Source organism: Podarcis pityusensis (genome assembly GCF_964106645.2).
Source record: "Podarcis pityusensis genome assembly, chromosome: 11".
In the NCBI taxonomy this organism is placed as follows: domain Eukaryota; kingdom Metazoa; phylum Chordata; class Lepidosauria; order Squamata; family Lacertidae; genus Podarcis; species Podarcis pityusensis.
Genome location: NC_138036.1, coordinates 57,642,305 through 57,657,231, shown reverse-complemented (window position 1 = coordinate 57,657,231; position 14,927 = coordinate 57,642,305). Strand labels below are relative to the sequence as shown.

General features: G+C 47.0%; 1 protein-coding gene across 1 annotated transcript in view; it reads right to left on the bottom strand.

The window, feature by feature from the left end:
* Nucleotides 1-9,408, bottom strand: part of LOC308458941 (splicing factor C9orf78-like) — a 40,145-nt gene extending 30,737 nt beyond the window's left edge. Inside the window, exon 1 of the mRNA XM_080973814.1 lies at nt 9,307-9,408. The gene's annotated coding sequence lies outside the window, so the exon portion shown is untranslated. The remainder of the gene's footprint in view (nt 1-9,306) is intronic.
* Nucleotides 9,409-14,927: the final 5,519 nt, after the last annotated feature.

Genomic DNA, 14,927 nt, shown 5'->3' with positions numbered 1-14,927 from the left:
ACCTGAGGAAGAGGGTTATTGCCGTATCTGCTCATTAAATGATCAGTCTCATGACTAAGGAAGGAGCAATTTGCATGCTCGTTACAGCACTAGACTCCACTCCTCCCAGTGTTGTGTCTTTCCTTTTTCCCCACCACTGGGGAACCTTTGGAGAGCCAGAAAAATGCTTGCAGTGAAGCAGATCAGGCCCCTGAACTAGGTTCGTGTGTGTGTGTGTGTTAGAACAAGGCAATTCTGCTTTGCCACACTTTTGGTACTTTTTAATTTATGTATACAAGGAAATATGTTGACAATTGGCATTTATTTCCGGCTGTTTTCCACTCTCTACATCATACTAAAAACAACCAAAAGTGAACCAGTCATTGATGCCTGCTCAGAAGTAATCCCATTGTTCTCAAAATGTGCATAGAACTGCAGCCTAACCCTTGTAATAAAGAGATAGTATTCATTTCAAGTTAATTAATCCCCTGCAATGCAGGACTTACTTGGATATCACCCATCTCTTTGTCTTTCTGGAAGAAATACATAAATACAAGCATACAAATGGATAGATATGCACACACACACAAACATTAAAAGCTTTATAGCTCTTTGTGTAAATCCTTTCCTGAATCAGTGCTAACTCTTTTCCCTCCGACTTGCCACTCAGTCCAATCCGCACACAGATGGAACGGAATCATTTCCAGGTTTTCCCTTGCTCCCTTCCCCTCCGCCCATCCTTTGACCGGCAGGCAAATGAAGCCATTCAAATATTTGCCTATCTTGTCATCTGTTCTCATCAGACCTTGCAATTCCTGTCATGCCCCACATGTCATTTTAAAGCATAACGTCATTAATACCTAGAGTGCACTAATGGATGCTTCACACATGAACGCATTAATGAAATGTGTTATTGTTTTCCCTCACAGGACATTAACAATCTCACGCACGTCGAGGCCCCCAAAGCCCCGCAGTGCTGCTGAAAACCACTAGCTATCAAATGAACCCTCAGTTACACCTCAGTAAGTTTAAGTTCAAGTTTATCACTGAAGCGTCACTCATGTGAAGAGAGGATACAAGCCTCTGAGGGCTTTTGGGTCCAGCTTCAATTACCATAAAGAGAAACAGGAGGCAATAGCCAGGGGTGGGAGGGAGAGAAGCAACACAGCAGAAACAAAATCCTGTCAAGATAAAATAGGAAAGATCTGGGTGTCACTGTAGTGATTTGTTTCTTTGTTTCTCCCTTTTGTCTATGGGCTGATGGTTTGAATAATGAAGAGAGGATTGGTTTTCTCTTGTAGTATACAAACATGGGTGGTCTCGTTTTCTGCTAGCATAGCTGACATATTAAGCAAGATTAAAGATTCTCCGGCAAGGCAGCATTTGAATTGGGTTTCTTAAACCTAAAGAAATGTATATGCACAGGCAGAATTGTAAAATGAACCCCCTGGCCAAAAGTAATATAAAATTGCAGTCCTCTCAGGACAGGTACGGCTTTGATAAATTGGCAGCACTTTGTATCTGGTGTTTCAGGATGCTGGTGGCTATGCTGAAAGGGAAATAGGATCCCAGTTGTTGCTTTTTATTTTTTAAAAAAGCTTTCTTTAATGACTTGAACTGAAGTGACCTATACTGTATTGCAAAACAAAGATGCATCAAGGCTATTGCTAATTTGTGGATGGGTTTCAATTGCATAGTGGCAAATTCAGGTTGTGTGATGAAGGTGAATTTAGAACTCATGCACAATAAAAATGCTTTTAAAAAAACAACAAGTTTTTGGTGGTAAAGAAAGTTATGTGGAGATGCACTGGGAAGTATACAATGGCAGTTGCTTGATGCAACATTATATTCTCTCCCCACAAACAAATATTCAAGAAACAGTGGACACTGCATAACACACACACACCCCTGAAATGTTGTGCAGACAAATCCAGATGAATTTTGAGTAAACGGGTAATCCTTCAGGAGTCGCCGTTTTGTCCTACGCTTTTTATTCCTGGTAATGCATCCACAGGTTACTTTCAGGACAAAAATTACACTCAAATGTGGGTTTAATTTACACGTAAGTCAGATACACCAAGATATCAGTTCAAAGTGTTGGTGCTGACCTTTAAAGCCCTAAATGGCCTCGGCCCAGTAGACCTGAAGGAGCGTCTCCACCCCCATCGTTCACTGAGGTCCAGCTCCAATGGTCTTCTGGCAGTTCCCTCACTGCAAGAAGTGAGATTACAGGGAACCAGGCAGAGGGCCTTCTCGGTGGAGGCGCCCGCCCTGTGGAACACCCTCCCACCAGGTGTCAAGGAAATAAACAACTACCTGACTTTTAGGGAAGTTTTTAATGTTTGGAGTATTACTCTGTTTAATATTCTGTTGGGAGCCACCTAGAGTGGCGGGGAAAACCCAGCCAGATGGGCGGGCTATAAATTAATTACTTAATAATAATAATAATAATCAGTGTCCACATGGCAGGGCAGAGTGAATGTGTGTTTGAAGCATGGTAGAGGCTGGCAGCCACTCCAAGCTTGCTTTACTGCAGAGTCAAATAACATCCCAGAAGGGCTATGCTTGGGGTTTATTTATATATTCACCAAAGCTATCTTTATATCACCATTTTGTAGTAATATGACAACCACTCATTTGTGCAATAAATGTGTAGTATCACTTTTGTTGTAGGTGAAACAAAATTTAAAAATTCCTTCCAGTAGCACCTTAGAGACCAACTAAGTTTGTTATTGGTATGAGCTTTCGTGTGCATGCACACGTCTTGTAGAGATATCAGTTTCCCCTACACCTGCAGAGCTACTGCCAGGTCCTGTTGGAAGAAGTGGTCCCTGGGCAGCCCTGGACCTCTGCTTTCTCCCTGGAATTGATTCACCTGTACCAGCACCACCAGTGACCTCGTGCACTCACACATTCGTAAATATGTGTCATGAAAGGCTACGCATTCCCCTGTAAGAATCCCCCCACAACAGCCCACACTTTTTCCATTCCCTGAAACATGGCAGTCCCCTCTGGAGTAAGGATGACCTTTCTTCCATCACTTTGGAACCGGGTGTTGGCATTGGAACTACTTGAACTGGATGCAAATGAAATTGCCTGTTTTTGTTACGGAAATGGCCACCATGGTGCCTGAAATAGAGATCACAGCTCCAGATACAGAAAGTGTTAAGATCATGGCATGGTGGGAAAAAGTTAAACTACTCCTCCCTACCCCACACCCCAGGGTTTCCAGGTTGCTATGTATATAACAACAAAGAAGAAGAAAAAGAAAATGGCATGTGCATCAATTGTATTCACACATGTCTATTTTGGCCCTGAGTTCCTGCTAAGTTTTTTGTCATATGGAAAGGTCTGATGTTGAGACAGACTTTCTGTTTGCTGCAGAGCCACATAAGAGCATAAAAAGTAACCAAAGTCCCTTCGAGTCCAGCATCCTATTCTCACAGTGACCAATGAGACCAATAAGGGAAGTCCACCATACACAGGGCATGAAGGCAATGATCTCCTCAGAACTGGCATTCAGAGGTGCTGACACTTGAGGTAGTATGTGTCCATCATGGCTGCTAGCCTTTGGTAGGCTTATTAATGTATTCAGATACATTAATGTATCTGAACCCATTTTAAAGTCATCCAAATTCATGACCATCAATACATCTCATAAATTGGTGCCAACACATAAATCCTTCCTTCCTCTTACAGGCTCAGTTGTTCTAGAACAGGCATAGGCAAACTCGGCCCTCCAGATGTTTTGGGACTACAACTCTCATCATCCCTGACCACTGGTCCTGTTAGCTAGGGACGATGGGAGTTGTAGTCCCAAAACATCTGGAGCACTGAGTTTGCCTATGCCTGTTCTAGAAACTGATCCTTCTCAAGAACTTGCAAATTGGCAGTGGAACACAATTCTTTCTGGTTCAGGTAGCCAACTCTTTTCTGCAACATCATGAACTTTGCCTTTCCTTGCTGTTAGCTAATCAATACAGACCATAAACCTGTGACTACCTTCTGCTATTACATGAGTTCCTCAACATAATTTCTTCATGTTTCCAGCCAAGAGTTTTTCATCACTTAGCCCTTTCTATCTCTTCTGAATTAATGGCAGTGTCAGCAGCATGGAGCTACATTTGCAAAAAAAAAAATCACCTTAAATTGGCATGTCTTCTCTGTCTCTATTTCTTCCTAAGGACATGTTCATATAGACTTTTTAAGGGATTGTGTGGGCTTTGTCAGCACTCTGAATTTTCACATTATGAGAGTAAAGGAAGCTGCTATCATGCCACACACAAACACACCCCGTTCTATCAGGATCTGGCATGTTTGGGCAGCTGCAGTTGAAAGTGGAGGAAGGAGAAGACGCTGGGAGGGCTGGGAAAGGCATCTGCTTGTCTCCTTGGAGACCCACTGCCAGTCAGGGTGAACAACACCAGGTTTTGTGGACAAATTAACTGAGTTTGGGTCAGGCAGTTTCATTCATACGGTGAAATATGATGCATGAGGGACAATTTATGAGGTGCCGCTCATCCCAAACATAACCTCTATAACATGCATACAGACCCACAGCTCTGTGGCCTATTGCGTTGGGCTATGCCTTTTCTAATCTCTTCTACAAATGCTTCTTCTGTTCCACTGCCAAACAGGAACTGAAAAGCTCTTTTTTGTGTCTGTTACATTTTTATATTTAATACCTGAAAATGACTACCAGCCCAAATTTAGGAAGAGTTCTGAGATGTACACAACTGCTTCCAGCATTCCTGCTTGATTAGCAACTTCATGCCACAAAATACAGCTCTTTGGTTCCACGCCCCTCCCTCCCAATCTTCAAATTTATGAGCAACTTCACACTTTTACAATTCTCTTTTCCCTTTGGATGGGGAATGCCGTTCTTTTCTGCAGCAGTGGCCTGAAGCGATTCCATTCACAATGTCTTTAGCCAGAGCAGCAGCATCTAGCCAACGTTTTCATTGGAACAATGCCCAGTTGTGCCTCATTTATTCAGGAAACTATCTTTTGCTAGAGAGCATTTAGAGATTATTACCCATGAACCCTGCAGTGCAATATATATTGCTCAAAACGTACCACGTTTCGGCTGATTATGGCTTTACATCACTGACACTGGAGCTGTGAAGCCAGAATTCTTTTTACTAGCCAAGAGAGATTCAAGAGGGCAGGCACTTTTTGGTTTCCAAAGGGTATAACAACATCTAGTCATGCTCTTAAGACTTTCATTTGCAAATGTTTTAACTACGTTCAACAGACACAAAGATGGCAGGAGGACAAAGCAGGTGATTTGGGGACTTTGAACCATTTGCTTCTCCAGAGCACTGCTTCTTGCTCTGGAACTATTTAAGTTGTGCATCTGGGGGGGGGGACCCACAACATCCCACACATGCACATGTACATAGGACCTCTCCTCACACATGCAAATCAGTTCACACAATACCCTAGGTGTACTTGTAGCAGAAAACAGCACTTGCATTCCACTTCAAATTCTATAGGCCCCATCGATAGCAAAGGCTTAAACTGTCTTGATAGGCATTGCATCTTCTGAAAGAACACAGGGGCCAATAATGTCTAAGGGAACCAGGCAGAGGGCCTTCTCGGTAGTGGCGCCCGCCCTGTGGAACGCTCTCCCATCAGATATCAAAGAGATAAACAACTACCTGACATTTAGAAGACATCTGAAGGCAGCCCTGCTTAGGGAAGTTTTTAATGTATCTTGATGTATTTTTAATCTTTGTTGGGAGCCGCCCAGAGTGGCTGGGGAAACCCAGACAGATGGGCAGGGTACAAATAAATTATTATTATTATTATTAGGGGAAATAAATACTCAGCACTCTCAACAAATGACAGTTCTCAATATTAACTTCCAAGAGAGTGTTCTTATGTTATACCTTATTGGTTACATATGGTTTTATACCATAGATAAGGCCACAGAATAAACATTTCATCTATCTCATTTTATCTCCAGCCCAAGCTACACATTACACAGGAGATCCATGACTGGATCTCCCAGTGATTTAATTTTTACTTGAAAGATGGAAGTATACATCGCAGTGGGATGAAGAGTCTTCATGTGCCCAAGGAAATGCAGACATACAAACAATCCAGAGTAGTGTGCTTTTATTTTTAAAACTTGAGGTACCAATACACATCATAATCATAATAATAATCATTTATTATTTATACCCCACCCATCTGGCTCAGTTTCCCCAGCCACTCTGGGCGACTTCCAACAAAATATTAAAATACAATAGTCCTCCAGATATTAAAAGCTTCCTTAAACAGGGCTGCCTTCAGATGTCCTCTAAAAGTCTGGTAGTTGTTTTTTCCTTTGACATCTGGTGGGAGGGCGTTCCACAGGGCGGGCGCCACTACCAAGAAGGCCCTCTGCCTACTGTAATCTTGTGCAGAAAGAGAAAATCTGAAGTAAAACCTGGGCTGGAACCACATCAGACTCTGGTAAGTTGGAACCATTAGAAAAACCAGTGGCATTCCAAACATTTCAGGGGGCTTCAAAAATGAGGCCCTAGAGAATGGGGCATTTATCCCCTTTCCCCCTTGTGCCACTTCCCTGATCTAAACTGCATCCTCAGATAGGAGGAAATACAAAGCAGCTGAAGGGAAAGGGCTAAACACACCACAAGATTCACGCACAGGTCTTCAATGTAACATATATTTAGGTTCTTGGAATTCAAAAAAACCCATTACCTGTCCTGCCGCCCTCTTAGGCATTCTAACAACTTTACACCAGGGAGACGACTCCCAGTGAACTTCTGATCACACACCTGAAATTCTCACAACATCCTTCTCCTATGCCAGGATTAAGATGCGCAACATGTATTACTCACTCCAATAATTCCTCTGCTGTTATCTGAGAAAGAACGAGTCTCCCTGGGATCAGGATCATAATTACAAATAGCTAGAAGGATCCGTTCTAAGAAAATGAGATATTTTCTTCAGGTAGGACAATCAAAAATCAATTAGGGCTTAAACACAAGCCAGCATTGCCAGGCCCTGGAGGTGTAATAAGTAGCACTTGGCTTGCCTCTTCATTACCAAGATAATCAAGAATGACACTGCTTAATTATTTGCAATGATCCTACATAATTTGTTTCTGAAGTGTTATGCTGAGTTAGGTCGCCTTGGTATGCAGCCACCAACACTTCCATTTCCACACTGTTCCTTCTAATAATAAACTAGAAGCATAAATCACATCTTTTGAAAGTTTCCAAACAATCCTGCCAAGAGGCAAAACGGACAATTCAAGGCATTGGGTTTCTTTGTTTTCCTGTCTGAGTGAAACTTTGCCAGGGTGCATTCTAGTACAGTGGTATCTCTGGTTATGAACTTAATTCGTTCCGGAGATCCGTTCTTAACCTGAAATTGTTCTTAACCTGAAGCACCACTTTAGCTAATGGTGCCGCCACGCAATTTCTGTTCCCATCCTGAAGCAAAGTTCTTAACCCGAGGTACTATTTCTGGGTTAGCGGAGTCTGTAACCTGAAGCGTCTGTAACCCGAGGTACCACTGTATCCGCAGGAACCCAAAGATCTCCAAGACTCTAAGAGACCAAGATGAAGTATGTGGGGTGGGGGGGTAGGAAAAGCCCCTTTTCTGTGGTAAAGGTAAAGGGACCCCTGACCATTAGGTCCAGCCGTGACCGACTCTGGGGTTGCGGCACTCATCTCGCTTTATCGGCCGAGGGAGCCAGCGTACAGCTTCCGGGTCATGTGGCCAGCATGACTAAGCCGCTTCTGGCGAACCAGAGCAGTGCACAGAAACGCCGTTTACCTTCCCGCCAGAGTGGTACCTATTTATCTACTTGCACTTTGACATGCTTTCGAACTGCTAGGTTGGCAGGAGTTGGGACCGAGCAACGGGAGCTCACCCCGTCGCGGGGATTCGAACCGCCGACCTTCTGATCAGCAAGTCCTAGGCTCTGTGCTTTAACCCACAGCGCCATCCGCGTCCCCGAGTTTCTGTGGTAGCGCCTCACATATTGAACCCACTCCCTCCTAAGGTGCATTTGGCCTCATCTCATTACAATTTTCTGGGAGGCTTTTCATTAAACAAATATATGAGTTGCTGCTACAATTAGTAATTGCTCTTTAGTGATTTGTTATGAGTTGTTGTGCTGTTGTTTTTAAGGATTGTACCTTTTTATGGATTTTTATGCAGGTTTTTGGCTGCCCTTTGCAGTGTTCAGTGAGCTCTTTAGGTCCAGTGGATGCTGGCCGAGTCCCACGTCTTGCCGACAGGGAAAGGCTATCACTCTATGATAATAATAATAATAATAATAGTAATAATAATAATTTTATTTATACCCCGCCCTCCCCAGCCAAGACCGGGCTCAGGGCGGCTAACACTAGGTATAAAAACAATTGATTAAAATACAACTTAAAAACAAGATGAAAATACAACATTAAAATGCAGCCTCATTTCAGTAGAAACTCGAATCAAAAACTTTTTTGGGGATGAAAACGTCAAGTCTTCACCAAGGCTAACTATCCAGACTGGTCCTACGTGGGCCAGAAAAAAGCCAGGGAAGTCCCCAAATAGGAGTTCCATCACAGAAGGAGAGAGGAAAAAGGAAAGAGGGGGAGGGGATCAAGTTGATTCCAAGCCAAAGGCCAGGCAGAACAACTCTGTCTTACAGGCCTGCGGAAAGAAGTCAGATCCCGCAGGGCCCTGGTCTCATGAGACAGAGCATTCCACCAGGCTGGAGCCAGTGTTGAGAAGGCCCTGGCTCTGGTTGAGGCTAATCTGACTTACTTAGGGCCCGGGACCTCCAGGGTGTTGCTATTTATGGACCTTAAGGTCCTCTGTGGGGCATACCGTAGGTACAAGGGTCCTAGGCCGTGAAGGGCTTTAAAGGTCAAAAGCAGCACCTTAAATCTGACCCTGTACTCTACCGGGAGCCAGTGCAGTTTGAAAAGCACTGGGTGAATATGCTCCCATGGCAGAGACCCCATGAGGAGCCTTGCTGCAGCATTCTGCACCCGCTGCACCATCCCTGACTTGAACTGACCAACTGGCCACTAGCGTGAGGATGCAATACAAGAAAACCTCCATTTTATGTCCACAATGCTAAAGAGAGAGATGTTGTGCAAATGTTTTTAAGCCATCCCTAGTGATTGAGCCTGTGTACACAACTGGGCCGTTAAAGCACATTTGAAGCACTTTCTTTCCCTCAAATAATTTTGAGCACTGTAGTTTACACCTCACAGAGTTACCATTTCCAGCAACCCTTAATAAACTTCAGAATATCTTTTCTTATATCTATTCTCCTGGGACAGGTTCAAGGTTCTTGTGTTAATTCAAACCTACCTGATTCCTTATGCTGCACCTCAATCGCTGTGATCTTTTGATTGGCCCCTAAGGCTCAGTCTGCCCCCACCAGGGGCCAAGCCATTAGTGCAACAGGTCCTGCCCTGTGGAACTCCTTGCCAATTGAAGTCTGGCAGGAGTCATCCCTGCTTTCTTTTAGATGTCTTTTTAAACGTGCACTTTTCAGACAGACTTGGGAATGTGATTTTTTAAAAAAAAAACCTGTCTTTACCAATGCTTTTGTTGAGGTGATATATCACCTTGTTTTGTTTTTGATGAATATGCAGTTTCTAAATATTTAAATAAATAACTCTATCTAGTTCCCCCTGTTGCAGGCAGATAGTTGCTGATTGTCCAGCCATCAGGCCTACTCATGTCTAGCCCCAATATCTGGCCTTCCCATCCTGAATTGGGTTAATTCTATTCTTATTCAGTGATCTCAATTAAAAAAAAAACTCCATTTATGATGCAAGCAGTAAACTTTATGATAACGGTTTATTAATACTTGACTGCATACTCCCCCAATTACAAATTTTGGAGTTGTTTTTAACAGCACTAAAGCTAGCATTATCTGTATAATGCATTTGTTTATTTACCATGAATATTTATACACAGTAAACTCTCAATAAATCGGCAGTGTTAACGCCAGCACCAACTGTAAATCGCTACATAGAAATTTACGGTTAATTTGCTAGAATCTGATGCACAGGCAAATGCAGTAAATTAAATGTTATATTCTAAACTAGGTTTATGACTTGCACTCTTCTAATAGATGTATTTTTAGAATGGAAATTCTTGTGGGGAGGCAGACGAAGAACATGAAGTCCATAAATAAAAGCAAGGGATGCAAAGGGGGGGGGGGAGAGAAACAGAGAGGAAATCAAGAGGATTAAAATTAAACGAAGGCCAGTGGGGCTAATGGCAGGAACACAGTGCTAAGTTTGGAGGAGGAGATTGCAGTAATTAGTTAATTACTCTGAAGTGCTCTGAACATGAAAAGTGCCGTATAAATGCTAAGTGTCATTAATAATCAGTTTTATGATTTCCCTGCAGTGTCAACAATATTTTCAAACTCATTCGCGATTCAAGATCTCTTCCCCTTTCTCGACTTCTGCGAAAGGAGGGTGTCTAATTGCCGTATCCAGTACATTTCTCAGATTCTGCGGTCTGTCATTATTTCAGTCACTGTTTCCCTAACTGACCTCCAGAAAGGGCAACAAAAACACTGCAATGCTTCAGGCTGCACTTGCCCTCAGAATTGCCATTCTGACCCGGCTGGCCCAGGTCTATGTCTCCAACAGTGACTGGCCAGATGGCCCTGCTAGAGCACTTGCAAGCAGATCAAGGGGGTGATTACCATCTCAGCTGGTTGCCCCAGCGCCTGACAAATAAATAGAAGCAAGCCAACTGACTACTGTATTAGGGCTGTGTCCCAGGAGTGATGATGTATGGAAGTGAGAGCTGGACCATAAAGAAGGCTGATCGCCGAAGAATTGATGCTTTTGAATTATGGTGCTGGAGGAGACTCTTGAAAGTCCCATGGACTGCAAGAAGATCAAACCTCTCCATTCTGAAGGAAATCAGTCCTGAGTGTTCACTGGAAGGACAGATCGTGAAGCTGAGGCTCTAATACTTTGGCCACCTCATGAGAAGAGAAGACTCTCTGGAAAAGACCCTGATGTTGGGAAGGATGGAGGGCACAAGGAGAAGGGGACGACAGAGGACGAGATGGTGGGACAGTGTTCTCGAGGCTACCGGCATGCGTTTGACCAAACTGCGGGAGGCAGTGGAAGACAGAAGTGCCTGGCGTGCTCTGGTCCATGGGGTCAAAGAGTCGGACACGACTGAACGACTAAACAACAACAACAGGAGCCACCCCTCCCAATCCACCCTCAGCTGGCAGTCTCCAGTCAGGCTGACCCAACCTAGGGTAGCCCAGGGACCACCTACTGCACCCTTGCTTGCAAAGGAGAGTCCTTTACCAGCCCTGCAGCAATGCCTCCACTGAGACGGCCATTGATCCTGCCTGGTGATGCTTCAAGGATAGGCCTGGAGCAGGAAGAGAGAGCCAATAGCCAGCTCCTCACATGAAGATCTTGGCCTTTTGACAGGCTCCTCCTGCTAGATGTTTGTCTCGCTAGAGTGGTGCATGCTCTAGTTGTCTCCCGCTTGGACTACTGCAATGAGCTCTATGTGGGGCTACCTTTGAAGGTGATCCGGAAACTATGACTAATCCAGAATACGGCTGCTAGACTGGTGACTGGGAGCGGCCGCCGAGACCACATAACACCGGTCTTGAAAGACCTACACTGGCTCCCAGTATGTTTCCGAGCACAATTCAAAGTGTTGGTGCTGACCTTTAAAGCCCTAAACAGCCTCGGTCCAGAATACCTGAAGGAGCCTCTCCACCTCCATCGTTCTGCCTGGACACTGAGGTCCAGTGTCAAGGGCCTTCTGGCGGTTCCCTCACTGCGAGAAGCCAAGTTACAGGGAACCAGGCAGAGGGCCTTCTCGGTAGTGGCACCCGCCCTGTGGAACGCCCTCCCACCAGATGTCAAAGAGATAAACAACTGCCTGACTTTTAGAAGACATCTGAAGGCAGCCCTGTTTAGGGAAGCTTTTAATGTTTAGTTAGTTTTCTGTTGGGGCTGCCCAGAGTGGCTGGGGAGACCTGGCCAGATGGGTAGGGTATAAAACGATGATGATGATGATGATTGGCTCTTCTCCCACCCTGACAGCCATGGATTGCTCTTGGCCATCCAGCCCAGCTTTGGATGGTTCGTGGCTGTCCGTCCCTGACTCTAATTCCCAAGTCCCTCCAAAAAGGTCCAATTTATTAGAATTATTGGAATGGCAAAACAAACTTGACGACAATTATTAGAGGCCACTCAAATCAGAGAATAAGTAAAGAGTGGGATGGAGTGAAGGAATACATGAAAAAACATGGTTCTGGAATTGAAATATTAATAGAGAATGTGTAAAACGTGCAGGGGTAAGCAAGAAAATAATGATAGAATCAATTGAATAATTATTAAATTATAGCAATTTGGAAGAAGTAAAATATTGAGATCACACATGGGTGAAGGGGAGTTGGGGGTATATGGGAAAGCGTGTTCTCATAAAAGAGAGAGCACGTGTTGCGGATGGGGCCGAACAAAGCCCTCAGTTAGTGACCAGGCCATTGAGGGCAATGGGCTGGAGCAGATTTGATGATGTTGTTACTGGGGTAAATTTGATGTTGCCAATTTAGGGGTGGGATTAATGGCCTTATATAAGCAGGGTCCACAGCTTTCTCTTTCTCTTTCGCTGTGGACATCGGATCTTTCTGCACCGAGTGCCTTCAGCGAGAGTCTGGTTGTATACTCCCGTGATTGTCCTTTTCCCTTTGCCCTTTCTTCTCTTTTCTCCCCCTAATTTCCCCTTCCTTCTGATTTTCTCCTGTTCGTAACCCTCTTCCTTTTTGGGCAGGAGTGAGTCCCAGCTGTATTGCTCCTGAGGAGGGGGGGGGGGACGAGGCCTCTGGCCCTGGGTGGCTGACGGCCCGGTTCTCGGCCGAGCCAGAAGGCCCGGGCCAGGTGGGGAACAGCCTCCCTTCCTCCCTCTGCCTCCCTGCAGCTTGGGGGGCCTCCGAAATTTGGCCCTGTCTCAGCCTCACGGCCTCGCCGAGGCCTGGTGGCCTTGCTGGAGCCTGCTCCCTCTGACCTTCCCCCCCCCCATTGGATCTTTGGGCCCGGTGGGCCTGATCCTCGGGCGCGGAGGGCTGTTCGCGCCGGGCAGCAGGCGACCCACTCCCTGCCCGTCGCGCGTGGCCCTGCGGGCGCGGCGTGTCGCCGCGGCCTGGTCGCCCCGAGGAGGTCCGCTTCCCTGCCTCCTGCCCCCGTGGGACTAGTCGGGCCTCGGAGGCCCTCGCGGGGCCTGGGGCTTTGGTGCGCGGCCGCCGCGAGTGGCGGGCCGCGGTGCGCCGGCCTTGCAGCCTGTGGGGTGTGCGCCTGCGGGCGCCGCGGCGCGGCGCGGCCTGGTCGGCCCGGCTGCGGCCTGTCCGCTCCGCCTGCTGCCCCCGCGGAGCCCTTTTGGCCTTTGAGGCCATCGTTGAGCTCGGGCTCCTGCGCGCGGCGCGCGGCCGCCTCGATCGGCGGGCCGCGCTGCGCCGGGCGTCGCGGCCTGTGGCGCGTGGGCCGGCGGGCGCCGCGGCTCGTCGTGGCTTGGCCGCGGCCTGTACTTTGCCCGCCTGCCCCCCCCGGGCCTTGTGGCACCTTCCCGGGCCCTCGTGAGGCCCCGAGTGGTGGACGCGGGGTGCCGTTAGGCCTCCGCGGCCGGTGAGGGTGCGAGCCAGCGGCCCGGGACTGCTGCGCCCGGGTGGGCCCGGCTGGTGGGCCATCCTCCACCTTTGGGGCCTCTGGGGCGCCAGGGGTGGCAGCCTGGGCCTGAGGTGACTCACCTGGTCCGGGTGGGTTCCCCAGGCTGCCTGCTTCTGCGGGCAAGTACGGCGGGAGCGCCATTTTGCCTCCCCTTTCCAGTATTGGCGCCATCTGGCGGTCAGTCCCTGTAACTGCAGGGTCTGACAAAAAATTGAGTGGCGGCCTCTGGTGGCCGCAAGAGGTATTGCAGGGAATTTTTCTTTTCTAGGTGGCGGCCTCTAGTGGATTCTGTTATATTGCATGGGCCTATTGCCTGATACCTGGTGCCTTTGGATATTCGCCTGGCTGTCTTAAGTGCCGCCACGCCTTGTGAATTGGTGCCGGTCGGGTTGTTCGCTACTACTAACTACCTAATTTAATTGTTTATTTGTTTATTTAATTTTCTTTCTTTATTCTTTTCGTGTCCTTTACCGTTAATTCAACAATAATCTTTTATTTGGTCCTAATTGGTCGATTCTCTATTCATTTTATTTTAACTTAAATTTATTTCTTTATATCAGTAGTAGGGATGGCCCCAAAGAAGGCGACAAAGAAGTCTGGTCCGGCCGGCGCTGCAAAGCGGCCTATAAAAGGCCCGTCTCAGGCCTTACGTTCCCCTGAACCTGGCCAGTCGGTGAAACGCCTTCAATCCATGGTCTCTAGTTTGGCTGGCGACCCGGTAGCTCTGGCAAGGATCGAGTCGGAGCTGGATGGTTTGATGCATCGCCGCTCGACCCCGTCAACTTCTTCTGCCACGCTGGCTTCCCCTGTGGACGCTTCGTTTCCACCGTCATCATCCAGTGGAGATGAGGGAGAGCCACTGCCAGCCAGTGGCTACTTACCTGACGCGCCACAGGCTCGGTCTTCGGTTCCACCTGTGTCGCAGGTTGTAGTGCCACGGGGTCGGGTTTCTTCCCGGGTTGGGGCTAGAAAGAGGGCACCTGCACGGGGTCTTGTTGTGCGGGGTTTACCTGCGCAGCCCACAGTTGTGGGCAGCTCGATCCCTGGTCATTCACAGGTTGTGTCTTTCCAGTCACTTCCAGCTACTCCGCAGCAGGGCGATGCATCAGAGTCATCGGTCGAGGACAGCCTCCCTCTTCCTCCGAAGACATCTTCAGGTGGTCATCGCCGCCATAAGAGAAGTTCCAGGAGGCGTGCCAAGAGGAGGCGTAGAGACACCTCGTCCTCTTCATCAGCTGCGTCATCCCAGAGTTCTAGTAGTGA